The following is a 9,969-nucleotide window of genomic DNA, read 5'->3' on the forward strand; positions in this document are numbered from 1 at the left end:
TAGTCTGTATATTTGATCCAAAGTTACTACTTTAATTTCGAGATAGATAGTTATTGTATATGAGGTTTCAAAGAACAAGGTACTATGTAAACACAGTATCAGCATTTCATTCTCTGGTTTATTTGTATTGCCAACACAAATATTAGAAAATAACAATTTAAATTTTAACATGAGACAACAAAAATATTTTATAAAAATGAATATCATTTACAGAGCCTTCCATGAAGGGACTTTTTGCATGCAGAACATGTCAAAATAGACTTCTGATCTACGATACAGTTTTGATTCACTGTATTTTATTCTGACACAGGCTGTTGCAAATAGGGCAACATTTTCAGTTTTTCTTGAAATGTGTATCATTGGGGAGTGAAAAGGGGCTGTTTGCTGCATTCCAGTTTCTAGGTATCAGCTACCAAATAGTGTTGAAAGCTCCTTCTGAAAATAAAGCTATGGATATTTCTGGCATGTTGAGGGATTGTGGGCAGTGGAGGAGTGAGGTAAATTCCCACGGTATATAAGGTGTTTTCCTGGAATATTTGAAGAATGGCGTTGTGAACAGCAGTGGGGGAACATACACTGCATGCAATTGTGATGCAAGTGGTTTTGTGGACTCAAATGGTAGTCCAGGTTTAGAGTCATTTTGGCTCTGTACAGTTCAATGTTTTAAATCACAATACCTTTTTTCAGTAATATTTCATTTTTTCCCCAGTTACATGTAAAAACAACTTTGAACTTTTTTTAAAGTTTTGAGTTCCAAATTTTATCTCTTCCTCCCCTCTCCTTTCCCCACGATGATAAGCAATCTGATATAGGCTATACATGTGCAATCATGTAAAACATTTCCATATTAGTCATTTTGAATCACAATATTCCTTATAAAAAGGATTGTTAGAGATTACAGTGGTGCTGCCTTTTTCTTGTGGTAAGAAGTACGAAATTAGCCAAGAATGGCCCTTTTGACAATAAAGAATATGAAGAGATAATTCCTGGATTTGAACAGGAAGAAATGGTGCCTGGACATTATGAAGAATCTTTATGTTCTCTGATTGGACAATAAACAAATACATAAGTATCTCTTCTCTGCCCATTATTCTAAATCGTCATTGATAAATTGGTATACCTCACGTGGGCTCATGAATTTTGTAATACATATGCAGATCAAATTATTTTTGTAGATGGGGTACCCCCCCAAAAATATTTCTTGGGGTCTTGCATAGCCTAATAGCAGCCCTATCCCTGACCCTGAAAAATAGGGACAAATGAGACAATATATGTAAAGAGCTTTATAACTCTTAAAGCACTATAGAAATGTTAGCTTTATTATTATAACCACCTACTCCACAGCATCGTTGTGAGGAAAGCACTTTGTGAATTGTAAAAATGAGCTACTATTATTCTGGATTTTACCAAAAGAGAAACTTGGCTAACATTTCTATTGCCCCTGTGGTGGGGAAGGGGAAGAGGAAAGGGAAGAGGAAGTTGAAAGGAACCCAGCCACTGTGCTAAGCACTTTACAAATATTATATCATTAGATCTTCACAACAAGCCTGGAAGGGAGGTGTCATTGTTATCTCCATTTTATAGTTGAGGAAACTGAGGCAGAGGTTAAATGACTTGCCCAAAGCCACATCCATGAAAAGTTCTCTGGATTTGGAATTAATTTGAATTTGTAATCTGAACTTGGACCTGGGCTCAAATCTTCATTGTGCCATTTACTATCTGTATGATGACCTTGGGAAGTCAGTTGACCTCTTTTAGGTAGCCTTTTAAGTTCTTCCCAACTCTAAATCTATCTTCCATACAAATCCTTAATCTAGTAAGCAAATTAACTGGTCACAGTATCGATGTAAAGATATATAAAAAATTCTAAGTAAAAGTTACCTTTGAATTTTTGCTAAGCAGATGAAGCAGAGGAAAAAATGAAATATCCTCTCCCAAGTTTGATTAGAAACATAAGAACTCAGGGTGGTTCCGAAAAGCAATGGGGTAATTGGAAAGTGTTTGTTAAAGTCAAGAGTTTCTAAGTACTTTGCAGTTGCACCTGGATAATTTCTCGAATTCCACTGGTAAGTGTCACACGGTTAAACCTAACCAAGTGTTTACTGCACTTGCCAAAAGTCAGGTGAAATCTAGCAAAGGGCCTAGGGCCTAGGGTTCCCCACCTCTGCATTACCCATGTGGACCATGAGTAAGTGGTGTTTGATGTCAATGTTCACATTTTCTCCTGTAAGGTGAAATTCTGACGTGTTTTAAGGCAAATAAATATTGCAATGCACCCTGTGTTCTCTGTAAAATCCAGTCATCAAGGTTATATTGGGTGTTCCTTACTCTGACGAAAACTATTGCTATCCTTCCCAACACCACTACCCAATCAGGAATGGCCTTTCAGATGTATACAGCATAATATTCTATGAGAAGCAGTTTGACACAGGGAGAAGAATACTGTACTTGGAGCTGGGCAATCTGGCTTCAAATACCACTTCAGATACTGTGTGCCCATGAGCATGTCATTCAATTCAGAGCCTCAGTTTACTTGTCTATTAGTTAAGGACAATAATATTTATACTGGCTATTTCATAGGCTTGTGAAGAAAATGCTTTGCAAACCATATATAAAGTGGGTTTAGATAGCAGGATTTAGGCAAACTCTAGGTACATAGAGTGATTTGTCCAAGGTCTAAAGATAGTAGAGGTCAGAGGTGGTATTTCAATGCAGGTTTTTCTGAGTCCATCTACTATAGACAGCTTCTCTAAGCCACCATAAAAATGTGAATTATTGTTTATGCACACAGTTGGTCCTACTCAAAATCTGAGGTTCTTACAAAATGCATACTTGTGATGTTTACTTAAATTTGAAAAGCTTGGGAACATTAGTAGGGAACAACTGTTCCCTCATGTCTGCGTGTCAGTTTAAAATCTAAGTAAGCCAAAAGCTGGCTTAGCAACTACTGGATATACTTAGTGGGAACTTGAATAACTGGTCTGGACTTATGGGCTTAGCCTAATGAGCATAAATGATTAAGAGGAGAGGTTAATAGCCAATAGCAAATAAGCAATGGTGATAGAGCCAAAGCTATGCACTAAGGTGAATCGAGAGTAATGAGGTCATTGAATGACAGATTGATAGTGATTCAAAGAAGGTGGAGTGATGAACAGATAGGTCTATTTGGGATCTGCAAAAGCAAAGGGCAAGGAAGGGATAGGGAAGAAGAATGGTCCTTGAATTGTAAATATAATACTCCTTTTAAACATTTTTTTAAATTGTGAATTCCAAATTCTCTCCCTCCCTTCTTTCCATACCTGTGAAATCACACAAAATATATTTCCACATTAGTCAAAAAAGCAAAGAAAATAAAGAAAGTAAGAAAATTATACTTCAGTTTGCTTTCAGTGTTCATCAGGTCTCTTTCTGGAGGTGGATAACATTTTTCATCACTAATACTTTAGAATTGTCTTGGATCATTGTGTTGATCATAGTAGCTAAATCTATCACAGTTGATCATCATTACAACATTGCTGCTACTATGTGCAATAATCTCCTGGTTCTGCCCACTTCATTTTGCATCAGTTCATATAGTTCTTCCCAGGTTTTTTTCTGAAATTATCTCCCTTGTCATTTCTTATAGCATGATAGTATTCCATAACAATCATATACCACAACAGTCATTCCTCAATTGATGACAATCCCCTCAATTTCCAATTCTTTGCCACCACAAAAAGAGCTGCAATAAATAATTTTGTACATCTAAGACCTTTTCATTTTCTTTTTGTTTCTTTGGGGTATAAATTTAATAGTGGCATTTCTGGGTCAAAGAGTACAATTTAACAGCCTTTTGGGACTCCACATTATTCCAAAATGTTTTCCAGAATGACCTGTTGTAAACCAGTTGACAACCCCACCAACAGTCCATTAGTGAACCTATTTTCCCATACTCCTCAAGCATTTGTTATTTCTGATATGTATGAGGGCAGGGAAGGAATGGTGAAGAAGAATGGTCCTTAAACTGTAGATATAATACTTCTTCTTAATATTTTAAAAAAAATTTTGAGTTCCAAATTCTCTCCCTCCCTTCTTTCTATAACTATGAAATCATACAAAACATATTTCCATATTAGTCATGTCAAAAAAGCAAGGAAAATAAAGAAAGCGAGAAAATTATACTTCGATTTGCTCACAGCGTTCATCAGGTCTCTCTCATAGTTGGTTTAATTTGTATTTCTCTAATGAATAGTGATTTAGAGCATTTTTTTCATATGACTATAAATAGTTTTGATTTCTTTTTCTGAAAACTGCCTATTCATATCCTTTGACCATTTATCAATTGTAGAATAGCTCTTATTTTTATAAATTTAACTCATTTCCCTATATATTTGAGAAATGAGGCCTCTATCAGACAAATTTGCTCTGATTTTTTTTGCCAGTACTTCATTGTCTATGGAACGTTTTATCAAATTGTAGTTTCCCTGATAATCTTTTAATTAAGTCTATTTTTGCTTTTGCTTTTTCTGAGATCATAGTTGCCACTTTTTTACTTCAGCTAAAGCATAATATGTATTCTGCCCCATTCCCTTATTTCAGCTCTTTGTGTGTCTTTCTGTTTCAGGTGATTCTCTTGTAAACAACATATTGTTAGATTCTGGTTTCTTATCCAATCTGCTATCTGCTTTTATTGTATGGGTAAGTTCATCCCATTCACATTCATAGTTATGATTACTATGTATTTCCCTCCATTCTATTTTCTTCTTTTTAGCCTTCTCTCTTTTTTTACCCTGTTACTCCTTATAAGTCTATTTTGCTTCTGACCACTATATCCCTGAATTTCCCCTCTTTTTATATCCACTGCCCCCACTTTATCCCTTTCCCCTCCTACTCACCTCTTGGGTAAGATAGATCTCTATACCCAACTGAGTGTGTATATAGATTCTTCCCTCTTTGAACCAAATCTGATGAGAGTGAAAGTCAAGCATAACTGACCACCACCACCTCATTACCCCCTCCATTGTAAAAGCTCTTGTTTGTCTGGCTCTTCTAGGTGAGGTAATTCCCCTCATTCTTCTTCTCCCTTCCCCCTTCTCCCAGTGTATCTCTCCCTGATTTTTTTTAGATCATCCCAGTATGATCAACACACACACTTCCATGGCCTTTGTCTATATAGACTCCTAATTGCCCTAATAATGATAAAGTTCTTAGGAATTACATGTATTATCTTCCTACATAGGAATGTAAACAGTTTAACCCACTTGTGTCCTGTATGATTTCTGTTTCAGATTTACTTATTTATGCTTGTCTTGAGTCTTGTGTTTTAATATCACTTTTTCTGTTCAGCTCTGGGCTTTTTAATCAGGAATGCTTAAAGCTTCTCTATTTAACTAAATATCTATTTTTTCTCCTAAAGGGTTATACTCAGTTTTGCTGGGTAGGTGATTCTTGGTTGTAATCCTACCTCCTTTGCCTTCTGAAATATTATATTCTAAACCCTCTGATCCTTTAATGTAGAAGCTGCTAAATATTGTATGGTACTGATTGTGGCTCCATAATATTTGAATGGCTTCTTTCTGAATTCTTGCAATATCTTCTCCTTGGCTTAGAAACTCTGGAATTTGCCTATAATATTCCTGGGAGTTTTCATTTGGGGATCTCTTTCAGTCAGTGATCAGTGGATTCTTTCAATTTCCATTTTACTCTCTGGGCCTGTGATATCAGGAAAATTTTCCTTTACAATTTCTCAGAATATGATACCTAGGCTATTTTTTGTTCATGGCTTTCAGGTAATCCAATAATTCTTAAATTCTCTCTCTATCTATTTTCCAGGTCAGCGGCTTTTCCAATAAGGAATTTCACATTTTTTCCATTTTTTATTCTTTTGATTTTGTTTTATTGTTTCTTGATGTCTCATAGAGTCATTAGCTTCAATTTGCCTAATTCTAATTTTTAAAGACTTCTTTTCTTCAGTGAATTTTTGTGCCTCTCATACCATTTGGCCAATTCTGTTTTTAAGGTGTCATTTTCTTTAGTATTTTTTGGTGCCTCTTTTATCAAGCTGTTGATTTTTTTCATAATTTTCTTATAACAGTCTCATTTCTTTTCCCAATTTTTCCTCTACCACTTCTACCACTTTCTTTAATTCTTCTAGGATTTTTTGTCGGACTTGTGTCCAGTTAGCGTTTTGCTTGTAGCTATTTTCACATTGTTACCTTCCTCTGTGTTTGTGTCTTGGTCTTGCCTGACACTGTAGTAGCTTTTTATGATCTGGTTCTTTGTTGTTGTTGTTGTTTTTGTTTTCTCATTTTCCTGGCCTATTTCTTGACTTTGAATTTTATGTTAAAATTGATCTTTGCTTACCTGGGGATGAGGAGGAACTGTCCCAAGCTTTAGACTTTTTCATGCAGCTGTTTACAGAGCTAATTTTGGGGATTTTCAAGTTTGGGGTGCTTCCAAGATGGTATGATCTGGGGAGAGGCATGGTCACAGCTTTCCTGGTCTGTGCTCTGGTCTTTACTCTTTACCCAGGAAGTGCCATGCTTCTGTGAAGCCACAAGTCCTAGTGTTCCTCTCTGCACTCCAAGTGCAACCAGGGTCTCTGCTCCCTTGTGACGAATCACAAGTACTCCTTACCATCCTGGAACTGCAACTCAGATCTGCATATGGGCAATACTGTAGCAAAGTAGTGCTGGGTCGTGCACCCAACATCAGCAAAGAATCACTTGTAATTTCTTTCTGACCAGTTGTCAGACCCCTTTACCATTTCTCGGCTGAGAGCTCCAGAAGCTGCTGCTACTGCTGCCACTGTTACAGCTGCCTCCAAGGTTTGTTGCTGGTGTGTCTGCATTGTGTGCTCTGGGCTGGTCCCATCCTGGTATCACAGACCTCTATTGCCTACCTTCTAAGTTGTCTTGGACTGAAAAAAATGTCTCTCCTTGACCTTTTGTTGGTCAAGAATTTGATTTGAGATGTTATTTTAAAGTTGTTTGAAGAGGAAGGCTGGCAGAATTGAGCTAGGTTGCTGCCTCTACTCTGCCATCTTGTTCCTGCCCCCCTAGACCTAGTATTTCTTAATAAGAATTCGAAGGTACCAACAAATCAGAGAACGTTAAAGATCACAGTATTGGACAAATCATTTAGTTTCTCTGAGTTCCCTTTTCCTCATCTGTAAAATGGCATGAGTTGGGGAGAGAGCAACATTGGGGAACTACATGACCTTCAAAGGTCCTCTACAGCTCTAAATCTTAGGAAAATGATCTAATATTTTCCTTTTACAGATGAGAAACTTAGGCAAAGAGGGGCAGGATGACTTTCCTAAGGTCACACAGTAAGTGGCAGAGACAAGACTAGGAGCCATTTCTCTTTTCGTTATACTTCTACACTTAAGAATTACTCTAAAAACTGTGTTAAAGTATTAATTACTGTGTCTGTGTCAAAGTCATTTCTAAAATTGTGGCTTAATCTTCCTCTGTTTTTTTTTTCGGACCACAAGGCCTACAATACCACTAATAAGAACCACAATTTGCCTGGCCTGACTAAAGGTGAAGCCTAGATCATGAGCTATAACCAGGAATTCTCACATTTGGGACAAGTCCAGTTGAGCAGTACAGAAGACATAGATGTAATCATACTAGAAGAGGTGGTGACCTCTCTCTAAGAGAGTCTGATCTTCCCTCCATGGTAGCTGGTAGTGAGGAAAGGTAAATGCTAGTGTTATCCCCATTTTACAGTTGAGGAAATCGAGGCAGAGGATACATGACTTGCCCAGGGTTACACAGGACGTGCCCGAGCCTGGATTTGAACTCAGGTGTTCATTAAAAGCTAAATGAAATTGGAATCAATTTCAATTTGTAATCTGAACTTTGACCTGGGCTCAGGTTTGAGGAGGGGCTGAGAGTAAAAGACTGCACCACAATAGGATCCTGGTGGTAGCAGCCCAAATGTGGTAGAGGACTATGCAACGTGTGATCACAAGGCAACGTAAGAGAACTATAGTTGCCAAAAGAAGATAATATGTACCTCCTAGATGTCAATGCCTAGTTGAAAGTCCCGCATCTGTTATAATTCTGCAAGGTATTTATGGAGGAAATGATTGGCTTCTGAAGGTCGCGACTTGAAATCCTATAATAGTGAAGAAAGTGCATCACATCTTTTTAGAAGCAACTTGTCTAAGAGGCCTGGCTATAAAGTACCAAGGAAGCCTATAAAGATTAATAAAAAAGTGTCAGAAAATATTCTCAGCCAATAGTATGAGGTCAGACCCTACATTAACGCATTGTTGATGGAGCTGTGAACTGGTCCATCCATTCTAGAAATCAATTTGGAGCTGGGTCCCAGAAGTCACCAATACTACTGTAAGGCCTATACTCCCAAGAGATCAAAGAGATCCATCTGTACATAAGCATCTATAATAACCCTTTTTTGTGCTGGCAAAAAAATTAGGAGTGCCTCCATCAATTGGCAATTGACCAAACAAAATATGGCATGTCTGAATGGCAGCATGGCATATATGAATGTATGTATGGCAGCATAGGAATGTAATGGAATACTATTATTGTATTAATTAATTAACTAATATTGTAATAATATACTATTATTATGCCATAAGATGTTATAAAGGGGATGATTTCAGAGAAACCTGCTTAAATTTGTATGAACTGATGGAGAATGAAGTGAGCAGAACCAGAATAGTAATTATTGTTAATTAATTATTATTAACAACATTTTATAAATGAACAACTTTGAAAGATTAAAGAACTCTGATTAACGCAATGGCCAACTGTGATTCCAGAGGACTGATGGTGACCAACTGCCTGATCGAGAGGAAATAGACTCAATATGAGAAATGAGAAATATATACTTATGGACATGACCAATGTGGCAACTTGTTTTGTATGACTATGCATACTTACTACTAAGATTTTATTTTTATTTGTATTTTCTTCCTTGAAGGGAACAAATGCTTGTTGATGGAAAAAAACCAACAAAAATGGATGTCAGGCTCTGAACTCAAAGTACAAGGACTGTGCAAGAAAGGGATGGTGGGAAAGTACATCTCCCCGCTCTCAAGGAGCTCGTCTTTGCCTCTTTGAATCTTTATGCGCTAAAGATTTTTTCTAGGATTTTATGGTTACTAGTAAATATTTTTAAAGAACTAAGTGGCATGCTTAGTTCTTAGTTCGCTTCCCCCCTCCCCATGACAGCATGCAATATGATATAGGCTTTACAAATACATTCCTAATAAACATTTTCACCTTAGTCATGTTGTATAGAAGAATTAGAATGAACCACGAGAAAGAAAAAACAAAACAAAACAAAAAAAGAAAATAGTAAGACTCAACTTTTGATCACTTTCACAAATGGGTACCCTAACAGACGTAGAAGGAAGGGCACTTCAGGAAATTAAGACCACCATAGCCATATTAACTTGTGTGAGGGGTCCCTTCCCACTCCCTCTTCTTTTCCTATTCATTTACCTTGCATCCATAAAGTAATGGGGGGGCAGTCTACTAACACCAGCATTGTTATTAGTTCTCTTTGCCTTAAATTCTTCTGTTAATTATCCCTCCATGGCTGTTCTTGCTTCTTCCCTTCTGCTGTTCTTTCTATTGCTGCTAAAATTAAAGGAGAAGGAAATTTTGAGATGGAAAGGCAGTCCAGGGAGGGCACAGAGAATGAAGACAAAGAAAAGCCAAATGGATTTGGCCTTGAATTCACAAAAGATGTCTTCTGAATTTTCACCCAATGCTTTTCACAGGCAGATATAGGGTGCCCCAAAAGTCTTAGCACAGCTTTAAGCTTCAATAGCTTTTATTTTAAGCTTTAACAGCTCTAAGCTTTAAGTGCTTAAAACTGCACTAAGACTTTTGGGACATTTTGTATTTCAACCTTTGGCCCAACCTTTGTACTACCCCCTCCTCCCAAATCAGTGCCAGCCTGTGCCTGCTCACTCCTCTAGTCCTGGCTTCACAGTCTGTTTAATTTGAT

Source organism: Trichosurus vulpecula, chromosome 8 (assembly GCF_011100635.1).
Source record: "Trichosurus vulpecula isolate mTriVul1 chromosome 8, mTriVul1.pri, whole genome shotgun sequence".
Classification (NCBI taxonomy): Eukaryota; Metazoa; Chordata; class Mammalia; order Diprotodontia; family Phalangeridae; genus Trichosurus; species Trichosurus vulpecula.